Source organism: Mauremys mutica, chromosome 2 (genome assembly GCF_020497125.1).
Source record: "Mauremys mutica isolate MM-2020 ecotype Southern chromosome 2, ASM2049712v1, whole genome shotgun sequence".
In the NCBI taxonomy this organism is placed as follows: Eukaryota; Metazoa; Chordata; order Testudines; family Geoemydidae; genus Mauremys; species Mauremys mutica.
Window position 1 is genome coordinate 251,360,771 of NC_059073.1, and position 15,223 is coordinate 251,375,993.

General features: G+C 41.9%; 1 long non-coding RNA gene across 1 annotated transcript in view; it reads left to right on the forward strand.

Moving 5' to 3' along the window:
* Window positions 1–7,272: 7,272 nt before the first annotated feature.
* Window positions 7,273–15,223, forward strand: part of LOC123362953 — a 29,813-nt gene continuing 21,862 nt past the window's right edge. The window contains exon 1 of the long non-coding RNA XR_006576657.1: window positions 7,273–7,329. This is a non-coding gene — a long non-coding RNA (uncharacterized LOC123362953). The remainder of the gene's footprint in view (window positions 7,330–15,223) is intronic.

Below are 15,223 nucleotides of genomic sequence, written 5' to 3' on the forward strand. Positions count from 1 at the left end.
CATGTCTGAACTGTTGCTCAGAACATACATAGCAGGGGATGAAAGGTTGTGTGTCTTGTTCTTTTTATGCATGAATTTCCCAATAACATTAGTGAGCGTTGTGTATGTAGATTGATGGGAGAGTGTGAGACCAGGTCAGAGTCACTGATGTCCTGGAGAGGACACGTCAGGGGCTTGCAGATGCCCTTGTTAATGGCCTTGGTCCCTACAAAGGAGAATCTCAGTTTTCACTTGGAAAGAAATCTTTGCTCTTTTTCCTTGCAAAGATAGCCTTGAAACTATAAACCAGTATACATGGATGTAAACTGATCAGGGTAACTGAAAGGAATGAGCTACTAGGTTCCACTTCTAACGAGTTCACCCGCTGAACACACAGTTTCTATAAGATGGGTCACTTAAGTTTGGGGTATAGTTCAAAGAACCTCCTTATTAACCCTTGCCAAAATCTTCAGGCTGGCTCCGATAATAGTGGTGTGGTAAAAGTGGGCAAGATGAGAACAAAAATTTGTTTCCTAGGCTTTGCCTAAAATTGGAAGGCAGACTGTACTTGTTAAAATGTTCAGCTCTCTCTGAAGCTGGCTACTGACGCAGCTGCTGCACACTCAGACAGCTGCCATGACATGGTGTTCCCTCCATTCCCATGACAGCTGTTTCCAATGGAACACTTCTTCCTGTGTCCCCATCAGAATCTCTAGGAGTACACGGGGGATGCACCACATTGTTCCTACACACACAGCAAACTGCTCCAGGGGTATGTGAGGTGGAGAAAGGGAAGCACTTTAAAGAACTCACCACCTGTGTATCAGCATTCTGCACGAGGGCGTCTGCCTTCAGATCATTAAGATATTCCATAGCCTCAGTGTTCATCTGCTTATGGATATCCCAGTAGCCACAAACGTGAAAAATTCCCTTTTCCATCTGTGAATGGTAAAGATACTGTACCATCCTCTGCTGAATTCAGACATAGCCATGGTGATCTAGTCATTCATTACCTGCAGACTTGATTACTGTAAGTCTCTGTACTTGGGTATGAAATTACAGACGGGGGGCTGCAGTTTGGTTCACAGCACAGAAGACTATCTGCTCAGCAATGTAGGCCACTGAGATGTCTTTATCCCAGGGATCTACTCTCTTCACTGGCTTCCCGTTGAATGTTGGATCCAATTCAAGATTCTGCTTCTCACCTTCAAAGCCTTACATGGGATTGACCCAAGTGACCTGATGGACTGCCTCACCCCGAGCAGTTGTGATCTTCTGCGACAGCTGTATTCTATAGAGCAGTGTCAACCTCAAGATGACTGTTCAGGAGGCATCTCTTGTGCAGAAGATGGAGCTATTGCAGAAGCTGGCCCCCAAATCTGCAACTCCCAAGAAAATATATGGGTGACCATGAACCTCAGCACTTTTAGAGCAAAATATCAAGCCCATTTATTTGGCCTACAGTTGTCATCCCACAATAATGTAAAGTCCCATCCCTGCTGACTATAGGAAAAAGAGAGAGAGAGAGAAATATCTCTTTATTCATTCTTTAATTTTGGGGGTCTCTCTGATATCATGGTGATGGGCACTATATATGACTCTAGATGACAGATAGAAAGATAGAGTGAAAAATATACTGCATGTAGTGCAAACTAATGTGGAAGGTTTTTGGATGGAGCCGCTTGTTAAAATTTTGGAAGCACATTTGCTCTCAGGTTGTGTAGAATATTGCATATTGTTCACTGCTCTGAGACTCTTGCACTATTTAGACAGTAGGACAGACAAGTTAAAGATGGCATCTTCTTTTAAAGGCTTTATGGTTAATAAATAAAGTGGAAAAGGAGGCTTTCTACAAAGCCATTAATCTCTTGTACAAGGATATATTTATGTCCTTTTCACAAGGCAGCTTATTTAAAAACATTTTGCCTTTTTAAAAATGTAGATTGTGACAAGCCATTAAGGTATATTGTGTTTTTTAAATCGTTGAACATTAATAAAAATATTACCTCATAGGCAGTGAAGGCTTCTTAAGAAGCATTATATTCTATCATGTAACTGCAGGATAGAATTTATTTGAGCACCATCTAGGATCTCCATTGTGCTCTTTTGCCGTTTTATCCAACAGTGAGGATACCTACAGTACAGTATTTATATCTTTCTGTGCATTCATTTGCCTGGCGGTGTGATTCAGAGTTAAAAGGTACCACAGTTTCCTTTTGGCAAGGGAGGGTAGCCGCAGATCACCCTGAACTCTATTAGTGCTGCCTCCAAGTTGGCTGAAAGGGTTAGCTGAATTGTTTCATAGGGTTGCCAGGTGTCCAGTTTTCAACCGAACACCCAGTCGAAAAGGGACCCTCCCCAACCCGGTGAAAATGAGCGAGTGAGTGAGGGTGGGGGAGTGCAAGCGATGGAGGGAGTGGGAATGGAGTGAGTGGGGCATGGCCTCAGAGAAGGGGCTGGGCAAGGGTGTTTGGTTTTGTTCGGTTAGAAAGTTGGCAACTCTATAAATGAGGAGTTTTACCCTCTTCCTGCAGGAGGTAAGCCTGCTGCCTCCGGATTGCATAATGTAGAAATTGCACAATTGCACTCAATCCATAATGGAAATTCCTTGGCTTGTCATGAATCCATAAACCTCAAGCCTCATTCTGATGTTATCCCAGTCTCATTTCATTCCTTCAAAAATTCCCATGGGACTTGGTTCCCATGCAAACCTCTAGCACCTACACACTGAAAAAAACATATCAGAGCAAGCCTAATGTTGAGACAATGATGCACTTGGAATGCTAAAGATGGGATGTATGTCTGAACCCTAATTCTTTTTGCCATTGCCACTTGGCTATTTCCACTGTATCTTTTTCTACTGAAATGTACCCCTCTAGGTTTAAGGGACTTAGGCCTTGTCTGTCTGAGAAAAGTGTACCAATATTAAACTAGATATATTTAGACATTTATTTAGTTAGATCATTGCAACCCTTCTTCCCTTTGTCGACACTCAGATTTCACTCTCAGAGTGGCTTTTATAGATTAGGTTTAGTTGATTCCTTGCTGATTTAAGTTTAATCAATAAAAAGCACCCAGGCTGATAAGTGATCACACTAAAGGTATGGCAGTACAGGTCTCCTACAGGTAAGGCCTTATTTACTGAAGATTTGCAGCACAACATTTTGGTCAACAAGAAAACTAGTAACTTTAATAAGTAAATAATACTTTGCACTTGTATAATGTGTCTTCCATGAGAGCTCTTGAAGCACTCTATGACCATTAATAAAGTTACAGTTGCCTCACAGCAGTGTAATTATACCCCCATTTAGCACACATAGCAAAATTAAGTAAGTTACTTCAACTACGTTTGTACTAAAGATAAGAATTTCTAACATTAAAATGTTCATATAAATAGTGGGTTTTAGACTAGGATTAGGGGACAGTGGAAATGTATGGATACAGCACTATCCATACACTTTTGGAAAAGCTGTTATAGCCTGAACAATAGTCCCACTTGTTCTAAATTAAACAGATTTGGTAGTAAATGAAAGTTTTCATCACAACACGAAAACATATACATTAGCACAACTGGCAGTTTTGGACAGGACAAGCAGTTATGTATTCCACTAATCATCATTCCTGGGCATATAAATGCTTATTAATCCTTTTCTGCCTAATGCAGTATCCTTTTTTTTAAACAAAGCCAGTTCTGACAAGTGGAGATTGATCTTTAAGTTCAGTTTTAGGGGTAGCGAGTAATGTTGTGCTATGACTGCTTGTACCATAGTGACTTAAAATCCTGAATTATCAGTCTTTTCTCTGTGTACTGTTTATATGCATTCCAAATTCTCTTGCCACAAAAATATTTCAGTGCTACTGTAAATTGTTATAAATTGCAGTCTAGAGAAAATATTTTTTGGAAAAAAAGGCCTACATTCCTGAACACTTAATTTTTATATGTAAAATTATATTACCCGGAAGTCAGTTACTACATAGTGTCACTAAAAACATGAGTAGAGGAGTTAACCTGGTGTTTCTAGCACTTTAAACAAAACACAGATTTGTCAAGCTGTACAAATAGAATTAATAAAAGGAAGTTTCAGACAGAAATATTAATCACAGTTCAAAATTATTCATAGATATGACACCCATTACCATAGTACCTGAGCACTTCAGAGTCTTTAATGGATTTACCTCGGAAAACCCCTGTGAGGTAGGGCATTGCTTTTATCCCATTTTACAGATGTGGAATGGAGGCACAGAGAAAGACTGTGGGTATGTCTACACTGCGTATTGGACCAATCAGAAGGGAGTTTCCCAGCCCAGGGCGACGGACTCAGGCTAGTGAGGCATATGCTAGTGCTCTAAAATTAGCTGTATAGACAGCAATTTGAAGTTTGGGCTTTGAAGTGTAAGAAGGGGAGCACGCATGACCTGCAACTTCCAAGTGCTGTCTATACACTTCCAAGTGTTGTCTATAGCACTAGCCCCATTAGCTCAAGTCAGTTGACCTGGGCTGAGAGGCTCACTCCTGCTTGGTCCAAAATGCTATGTAGACATGCCCATAGTCTTTCTCTGTGCATCCGTTCCACATCATTGCATATAGAAGTTTAAATGTATATCAAACTCAATTTACCATTTAATTATTTAATGAAAACCTCAAATAATTTTGAAGAAAAGTTTATACAAAACCAAAACATTTTCATTGGAGTTTCTTGTGGGAACAAAAAACATTTCCCAACCAGCTGTACATGATGTACATGACAGGGCAAGCCAACTGCAGTTGTAGCTCCCATTTATTCTTCCACAAAATTATTCCTCTCTCTCACCTCCACCCTTTTTTTCTTGGCATTAGAGTATCCTGATTTTCCCTTTGGCTGGGGTAGGAACATGTCATTGACAGAGTTTTTGACAGATGCTTGTCATACAAGCAGAATATCCCCAACAAATAAAAAATGAAGCTCAAGAAAGGAAATACACCGCAAGTCAGAGACCATTGATGATGAGCCTCACTGATTGTCAGAAAAAGTCTAGCAAAAATTACCTCTGATGATACAATTGTTTTGGACATGGAGTTTGCCAAGCTGATGGTTCAAATAGAAACTCAATTAGAAAAAAATGAATACTGTACAAGAGAAGAAGGACCAGAAACTGTCTCAGAGATGGAAGGATAAATTCTCTACCATAAACATTGAACCAACAGAAACAAATAGTCAACTGGCAGAAATGACAGAACAAGTAAAACTGCTATCTAACAAAATGGAAGACCTCAAGAACTGATCCAGAAGGACAAAATTGAAAAGTGCTTGAACCCTAGAAGAGGAGAGATATATCAAGATCCTAAAGGATGCGGATAATACACTGTATGTTTCAAGATTAGATTTGAGCTTGTAAGCTCTTTGGGGCAGGGGCAGTCATTTACTATGAATCTGAACAGTTCCTAGCACAATCGGGCCCAAGCTGGCTGGACTCCAGAAGCTACCACAGTATCAATGTTAATTAATAATAATAATTAAATAAGATTACTCCAGTGGTGTCCAGCAAAAGTGGGCAGAACTCACAGAGGTCAAGAAGATACTTCACTCAAATAATATTCATCCTCCCATAGCCACAAACTCTAAAAATATTCTACATTGACCAGACACCCACTTTATGTTCCCAGAAGAAGGTAAAGACGTCTTCAATAACAATTCTTGACCGACAGACTCTACAAAGACAATACAGCTACCATATGGGAACTAGTGTGAAGATCTGGGTCCTTGGGAAGGCTTCACATCCCGGCCACCACCCAGTAGCTTGATAGTAACTTGTAGACTGAGTTGCTAATGGCATCCTGGCCCTGCCAGAAGTACCATTCATGGGGGTCCTGACAGGAGGAGTGCCTGGCCTCAACTGTTGGCCTGGCTGCACCATTTAGGCCAGAAGGAGGCACAGGAAGTTGTCTGTGAAACTGGATGAATTGCTGGCTGACTGCTACATTGGACCCCACCTTTTCACCCGGTTCCTGAGCCCTGCTTTCCTGACCTGTTCCTGATCCCTGCCCCTGGCTCTTAGCTCGACTCCTGACTCCAGCCACTGCTCTGAGCACAAAATCTGATTGCCCAAGCCCCAGTCATGACAACTAGTCATGAATATACTCTGGATGTTTTTATAGACTTTCTACCAAGTAGATGGGTGTATGCTAAGGGGTTCCATTTTGTAACCCATAGGACTATTCCATCCTACTGGGATAGTCAAGGCCGGTGCAAGGATATTTTGCGCTCTAGGCGAAACTTCCACCTTGCGCCCCACTCCCCCACCCCTCCCCCCGGAGCATCGCTTATTATAAACTTACAAAAATGAATACTGCATAATATGGCATTGTTCATTAGAATTAATACAGATTTGTCTTGAAAATGTATTAATTTAATTATTTAGTCTACATATTTAATGAAAATAAATGAATAACCTGACAGGGTGTGGGGCTGGCTGGCTTTGGGCATGGGGGTGTGGCAGGGGCTGGCTGGAGACAGGGGAGTGTGGGGCTGGCTGGCTTTGGGCAGGGCAGGGGATGCGGAGCTGGTTGGAGATGGGGTGTGGGGCTGGCTGGAGATGGGGTGTGGGACTGGCTGGCTTTGGGCAGGGCAGGGGATGCAGAGCTGGTTGGAGATGGGGTGTGGGGTTGGCTGGAGACAGGGGGTGTGGGGCTGGCTGCGGGCAGGGCAGGAGGTGCAGCAGGGGCTGGCTGGAGACAGGGGGTGTGGGGCTGGCTGCGGGCATGGCAGGAGGTGCAGCAGGGGCTGGCTGGAGACAGGGGGTGTGGGGCTGGCTGCAGGCAGGGCAGGGGGTGCAGCAGGGGCTGGCTGGAGACAGGAGGTGTGGGGCTGGCTGGAGACAGGGGGTGTGGGGCTGGCTGCGGGCAGGACAGGGGGTGCAGCAGGGGCTGGCTGCAGGCAGGGTGGCGGGTACCAGGGCAGTCCCTAGATATTCTGGGGCTCTACTCAGCCCCCCTATGGGGGGGTCCCCCAGGCCTCTGGAGGGGGGTAGGAAGGGGGTGCCCAAGGCCTCCTCAGGGGGTAGGGCTGGCTTGGGGGGCAGGGGGGAACCCCCGCCCCAGCACTCACCGGCAGCGTGGCTGGGGTCAGGTCTCTGCACTTCCCCCACCGGTGAGTGCAGGCCGGGCCCTGCTGCAGAGCTCAAGGGAGTGGGGGCAGGGTGGGGCTGAGCAGAGGTGGGAGCCCTGGGGCAGAGCAGCCAGAGCAGCGCTGCACCCCCAGCGGCTGGAGGAGGAATGACATCACTTCCTGGCCTGCCAGCTGGAGCTGATCAAAACCACAGTGCCCCCTTGCACAGCGGTGGGAAGAGGGTTACACGGTTAGCCGGCACCAGGTGAGCATCCCAGACATTTTTTGGGGCACCGCTTTTTGGCGCCCTCAAATCTTGGCACCCTAGGTGGCCACCTATTTTGCCTAGTGGTTGCACCGGCCCTGGGCATAGTAGCTTATTACATACATTACAAATACCATACAATTTACAATATATTTTCACTCTCTTTTTAAATCATATGATTTAAGTGAAGAGTCAAGTGCTCTATTATCTGCACTGGCTGCTGATTACAGTGGAATTTAAAATGTTGGCTTTGACCTTTCCAGTCCTAAATGGGCTGGCCTGGGACCTACCTACCTAAGAGACGACTTTTCTTCCTGTGCCATACTGCCATAGCTGAGATTGACAAAGGAATTTGGACTTACCTTCTGCCCACCTTGGTCCACTATAGTCCAAACCTGTTGACTCTTTAAGCATGTTGCAGAGCCCATCTATTTTCCCTGACTTTGGAAGGAACAGGAGGAGGTGTGATGATAGGGCCAGGGAATTTTTCAGCTTTTATTCCTTGACAGCTATTGTTGATAAAGGGAGATAGGTGGCATTGATAGATCAGTAATTATGGCGGAAGCTCTTATGTTTGTATTTTTTAAGAATTGTCTGGAGTGGCTAGAGCAGTAGCTAGGCGTTCTTATTTTTTCCCTGCATGAATCTAAATAAATAAATGAATATGGAATCATAGACTATAAGATTTTACTATCGTGTCCCTTTTATATCAGTTTTGAATCTAATCCCATCTACAGATGTATAGGCTTGTAGAGTTAATGGTTTTGAGATTGGACAAGCACAGCCAGAAGGCTGTCAACTGGCTGTCCATTCTGAGGGTGTTCAAATGCATAAGTTACTCCACATCAAAACTGAGTTGTGACTAGTTCAAAATTGCTTCAAAATCAGCCTGGCACAGACAGCAGTTTAAGAGATACTTAAGGATTTTGCTCATATAATTACTGATTCAGGAGCCTAACTTTAGGCGCTCAGGTTTGAAAATGTTGGCCTGTGTGCCAAAGTCACCTCAACTTTCTGTGCCTTAATTTAGCCATGTATAAAAGAAGGTTAACAATACTTGCCCATCTCACAGGGATGTTGTGATACTTAATTCATAAATGGGTGTAAAGTATTTTGAGAGTGTTGATTGAGTAGGTCACTGTATGTGAGTTGTTACATATATTACTTCCTGCTTAAATTTGATTGTTATCTTTGAAGTGTTATGAAATGGCTATGTTTCTTCAGTCAAAAAAAATTGCTGGCTACAGAAATTTAATACAACTAAATCAGTTCAGCAGGTTTCTAAAATATTCGTGAGGAGTAAAAAAAAAGTGTATATTTTTTTTTAAAATTACACTGTGAAGAAGTAAATATATCCTCTCTGTGTATATATTATGTACACACCATATATATGGATGGAGAGAGAATGAACTATGCCGACAATGACAAAGATATATTAAGTACTTTCCAAGACCTAACTTCACAGTTATTTTTTCTGTATGTAAACCAGTACACTGGAATAATTGAAATATCTAACAGAAATTAAGCAAGTGTGCATGTGTGTGTATTCACCTCTGAGAAAAGTATTAATACAGCAATACAATTAGTGAGATGGTTTAAGAAAATATCTTGCCCTAAAAATGTAAAAGCTTTGTGTTCAAAGGATTTAGAAAATAAACTCTCTTTCTGGAGAGCCCTGCCCCTTGGGATTTGGCATAAAAAAAGTAAAGAGAATTTCTAAGAAATATCAGGTTGTCTTTGCTGGCCTATTTTTTCTTTGTTCTGAATGGAAACAACTTGAGCTCAAAAGGTAAATTCCATTGACTGTAGATTTTAATAAGTGTGAGTTTAGAAGAGAAAGCTCAGGGTGTACAAAATGTGACTATTTTACAGCCCCTTTTTTCGTCTTTTTTCTTTTGATAAGCACTTAACAGAAGTCTATTCAGTGAAAGCTGCCAATTCTTATATTTACTATATGCACAGATTGGGAATGTCAGAGAAAATATGTGTGGCAAATTAGGGTGACCTCTGTGGCCTGAATTTTAAATGAGAGGGCAAAAATATAAGGGATTTATCTACTATTTCATTGCACTCACTTGTGATTTCTTTCCATGGTACCTTTATAAAACTGTCCTAAAGCCATTATCATAACTGAATACTTTGCATAATGGAAAACATAGTCACCTCAGATGTTCTTTTGCATGACAAACCCTTCATTAGAAAAATAATGGGATGGAAATGGAATTGATATTTACTATGGCTGGTATACAGGGTTATTCTGGAGAGGGAAAAAATCTGGTTTTAAAAGCATCAAAGGCAAAAGAATTGAAGCCATACTCAATACACTAGGGAATTGATACAGGCAGAAGTCATCTGCATCTATTTACTGTAAACTGTTTATAGTCCATTTGTAAGCTAAAAAACAAGAGGAAAGTGATACAAATATCTCCTCTATGGTGAGACGTTCCTTAATCTCATAAGAAAAGGTCCTTATATTATTCAAAAGAACCACCCATTGTGAGAAACCAAAGTATTATTCTGTACCCTTAATGGACCACCCTACAGTTCTTATTGAACTGTAATGCTCATATAGACTAATGTGAAACCATATTCTGCAATATTTCAGAACTGTATAAATACTTAAAATATTAAGCACTGGTGATTTACAGTCCTTGGGTCAGTCTGTCCAGGGTTATGGATGTCTCTCACAGAACTGAGAATAAATATATTGAGCTAGATCCTCATCAGGTGTAAATTAGCATAGCTAATTTACATCAGCTAAGGACCTATCTACAATGCCTTAGGATCTGGCCAATTATGCAGGTAAATGGTATATCACTTGCAGAATACAGCCATGTTCCTGCAAACACTGACACATGCAGGTAGTCCCTTTTGAGTCCAGGCATGTGTAAATATTTTCAAGATCATGGTTGGTGTGTGTTTGTGTGTCCTTTTGATATGTTGTGTTACTCACTTTTTATAACTCAAAAGATTACTGTGCAACAATAAATTAATTTTTCTGTTACATGAAGATTTGAAACATACAAAGAATCTGATTCTGCAAGCCTTCTGTGCATGGGTCTGACATTAAAGTCAGATAATGGGAATGTCACGCACAGGTAGCTTGCAAGAGAGGGCCTTGATATAATTGTCTAAAATATATGTAGCTCAGATCTATCATTTTTCATAGCAGGATGGGTATTATACCCAGCATATGTTCACAGGGTCATAGAGGTGATAATTAGAAATATGCTCAATGGTTAATTCTGCAGCTGTGTTGAAATAAAAGGTGCTTGTCCAGCCTCAGTGGAACTAAGTGAATCAGTTTGCTGTATTGAGCCAGTTCATCTCTGTCTGGTAAAAAAGTTTGTGGGGTTCCCGTTAGGATAGCTGTGAGAGAACGCTCACTGTTCTTGATAGTATTACAGTTTAGTGGGACATTCTTGGCCTCATCCTGACATGTTGAGCACCCACAGCTGCCATTAAAGTAAGTGGAGATAGTAGTGCTCAGTCTTTCTTAGGATCTGCTATATCAATCTGGAGATAATTTTGTGATTTTGCTTTTTTCAAAGATCTTGAAAAATAAAGCACTGTTGCTCTCTACCAAGATCATAGTGTGCAATATCTTCTCACATTTTTATTATTTCAGCAGTATAGCTCAAACTCACTGCAGTTTAGCATCATCAGGTTTTCCTTTTAGTAACAGATAAAACCATTTTAGCTTGTTCAGTCACGAAGTCCAGGCTAAATGATAAATAGGGTACCAGACAGGTAACAGATACGGCGATTTTTGTTCCTCCCCTTTACAATTTTTTTTAATGACATAAATGTGGCTGCGATAATTATAAAATACACAAACAAATGCTGTTGAAAGCCAATGACCAAACTTTTTAATGAAGTGGCTGGGGTGCGGATTTAATTTCTGTGAGTAGAATTTCAAATTGCTCCACCTGGTTTGAAGTGAGTTGTAAGCCTTTTGATAAATGGACTGAAAAGTTGTCTTGATTCAGTGTATTGTACCTCCTGTGAGTACCAGAGTCCCTCTGCTGAAATACTGTATTGTAACTTCCTTAGAGGAATACTGCTCAGTGAATCAGCAAGAGCCCTCCCCCTTCCTCTTCCACAGCATGAGTGTGCCAGACAGGACTTTTGTGTGTCTCTCTGTCTCTGTCTCTCCCATGGCAGAAGCACACCACTGTCACAAAATGCTGCTCAGCATCATGTCTTGAAGATAGCAATAGGTCCTGCACTAACTGCGCACACTGAGTGAGTGTATTCCTCTCCCTATGATGCATTCCATTAACAGAGTGCTGTGTCAGAGTTACGCTTAATCTACTAAAACAATGGTAACAGCTGTAAAAGGCAAAAAGATTCTAAAACCAAAAAAAAAGAGGTTCTAACAAGAGCAATGTAGTCTAGTCAGATAACACTGAGCAGCAGTACATATAAGGCAGCAGGATTTGCTTTGTTTTGTTTTAAGATAGCAAACTCAGTCATGGCACCATTTGTAAATGCAACAGACATTTTTCCATTCCCCTCGCTTTAAGTAAGCTGATACTGGATGCTTTTTAGCCAGTTCCAATTTTGGTGTCTACTCTATCTGACCCAGTGAAAACAAATAAACAAAAATAATCCCATAAGGAAGGGCGGAAAGTTCTGAGAGCTGTTACATGGTTATTGTTACTAAGGAAACCACTTCCTTAGTATTCATGTGTTCAGCAGATCTGTCTGCCTGTGTCTGAGTCTCAGGCAACATCATGAAGTGAGTAGCACCAGGAAAAATAAAGACCCAACCCAGCACAGTCTACAGTACAAGTGTCAAAACCCACTAGAAAAAAACCCGATTTCGGTAAATCAACTCTAAACTGCAACATGCCTTTTTCTTAGTATTGTTATTGTACCAGGGCTGAGTATGGTTGTCATGTGAGGGATGAGGAGCTCTCTTTCATTCGGTCTCGTACTCTCTGCCTGTATCACAACCATTGCTTAAATATTGGAGGCGGGGAGGGGAAAGAATTAACATTTTTCAGTACTGATGGGTCAGAACTCTGGGCTCAGGCTCCAGAAATGCAGGTGAGAGGTACCCCAAATAGCAGCGGCCCCCCTTTACCCTCCCGACACCCTCACTAATGTAAAAAAAGCAGTTACCTTATCAGCAATGATCTCACTACTGATGCATTTGTTTTCCCTTTACTGCATCTTCCTGAAAAACTCAAATGAAAGAACGAACAAACAAGCAAACAGGGCTGCACACCCTCTAGCTGAGTTCTTTTGGCCCCAGGCTGTCAATGTTAGTGCTAGCCCAATATGTGAAGATTGTGCTATTGATGCTTCTATTTTACTGCTCTCCCCATTGGCCTCCAATCACAAAGTAAAGTCTTTCGGTACATAAAAATTCCTGTGGATGCAGTTAGCAAATTAACCGCTCTGAAAATCTCTCTCTCCTGAGAGTTAAACCTGTGTGCTGTACCTAAATACAAACTACAAGGTTCACGCCTGCATTAAAAATGGGGAAAATTGCAACGTGCAGGCATTGTGCATAGAATGATCCAGGGGTTTTGTTCACTTTCTGTTGGTGAAAGATATTTCTTACCTGACATTTCAGAGAGGGACCGAGGTTGGTGAGAGGCAAAGGGTGAGGCTAAGGGAAAGAGTTACAGAGAATAGGTACAGAAAGAATGTCAGTGTCTGGTTCTCTAACAAAAGGGAAGAAAAAGAAGCAGAGGAGACAGATATGGACATAGGGAATAAGTTGTTTTTCCAAGAAGTAGTATAATGAGCTTGCAATAAAGTCAGGACGATCAGCAACTAGCTAAGCCTTGCTGAAACGGGAGACTCAAACCTGGTGCAACTTGAAATTCAATACATTAATGATTAGGGGATGGAGTGAACACAGAAACTGGATGGAGAAGCCCCCCACAGACGCAGAGCCTCCCAAACAAAATTTTAATTTCTCTCCTTTTTTTAACTATTGAAAAATAATATTTTTATGTCCTAAATTATAAACTTTTAGTAGTGTGAGTTCACATGGGACTTCACAAACATAGGGCTTGATTCTACACTTATTGACAATAGTTTTACACCAGTGTAACTTCATTAACTGCAAGAAGTTATTTCTGCTTTACACTGGAGCAAATGAGAAGAGAATCAAGCCCATGGAGTTCAGAGATATTCCCTGCCCCAAAGAGCTAACATAGACAAGAAAAATCAAGACAAGACACAGGATCACAGGTCAAGTACCAGTAAGGGAGGGTGGTACACAATACATTCTTCCAACAGCATGTTGGATTTTATAGTAGACAATCTGAGCTGCTGATTGACTAAGTTAGAAAGAGAATCAGAGAATGCTTAGCATAGACTGTGCAAAGTCAAACTTTCTAGCACAAATCACCAGGGAACAATTTTGTGTGTTAATTAACATGCACTAATGCACAAAATAAAGGCGAGAAAGTGCTGCAATACAAACTGAAAAATGCAGTGAACCAAGAGAGTTCACAAAGTGTGGATGGAAGGCACCAGAAGCAAAGAAGCCAATACACTAAAGAAAGAAACTGCTTATTGATGCCCTGAATTTAGGATGATCTGATAAATGTGAATAAAGTTAACGCTATTTCTTTCAAGTGACAGCTTAGCACCACAACACAAGTAAGCACTTCCACTTTTCTGGCTGTAAGGGACAGAGATGAGATAATTTTGGAGATCAAGCAATGTAAGAATTTGTACTAAGGATAAGGAAGAGGGTTCCCTGGACCAGTGATGAGCCCTGCATAGTCAGTGAAACAGTGGGACCAGCTTCCACCAACTGAAAACAGGGCAATCCCTGTTTGAGCTTTGTACATGGCAAAGCTACACCTCATTAGGAAGCTGCTAATCTTTCACAGAATCTGTGGCTATGGCTGAATAGCTAACAAAATTAACAGCAAAAAGAGCAATTAGGACAAAAGGCAGGCTTGGGAGCAAGAGACAGACAGCTCCACTATTTGTAGGATGAGGTGTGCTAGTGGCAGAGAGCTGGAGCTGCAGGAAACACCTCCTGTGGTTCTCTGAAGTTGCAGTTGTCTGAAGAGAGCAGGAGCCAAGTCACCAGCTTCTGCTGTGCTTTGAGATATGCAGTCAGAAGCAAGTTAGAAAGGGAGACGGACCCCACCAGCTGAGTTTGCACTTCCAGCAGGAGCTGTAACAAGAATCCCAGTCTGCAGGAGATCAGCTGGTCTGCTCTGAGGAATAGGCCATTGCACAACCCTAATTTGCATGCAAAAATTCTACTGCAAGAGGCAACAACTCAGTGGGACTAGTGGGTTTTATGGTGTGAGCGATGGGTCAGGTTTCAGTACATTATGATCAGGAATGGGCCCAAGCCAAACCCCTGTACCTGAACGACACTACTTTTTGAAGAAGGCTGAGAATCCAGATCTGACCTTTGTTGCTCAGGTCCATCTCTATTTACAATATTCTGAAGAGGAGGAAGCAGTGCAGAAATAGCTAAGGAATCAAATAATAGATATTGAGGGCCACCCATTGCGATCTGATCACTGGATGGTTTGCACGTGAACCATGAGGGAAGTTAATGCTGATGAAAGCTCTCTCAGCCAAAAATCTTCCAGGAACACATTGATACTTCACAGTGAAAACTAAAGCAAAGCCACTGCTGCTTTTAGAAATGCAGGCAAAAGACACATTCTTAACTTTTCCGCAGATTACAGAGTAAATGAAATGTTTGACGGAGAAGACTATATGCTGGTAACGTTGTTCGATAAATGTTTTGAAAGGGGAAGATTAAAGCCAGGCTTTCATGGGGTTTAGACATTTATCATGGAAAATACTTTGCTGCTAAATGCAAGGAGACTATGAAGTCAGCCCACCACCTCCCCCCCGCACCCAGGAGAGAGAATCATTCAGAATCAGAGCAATATCC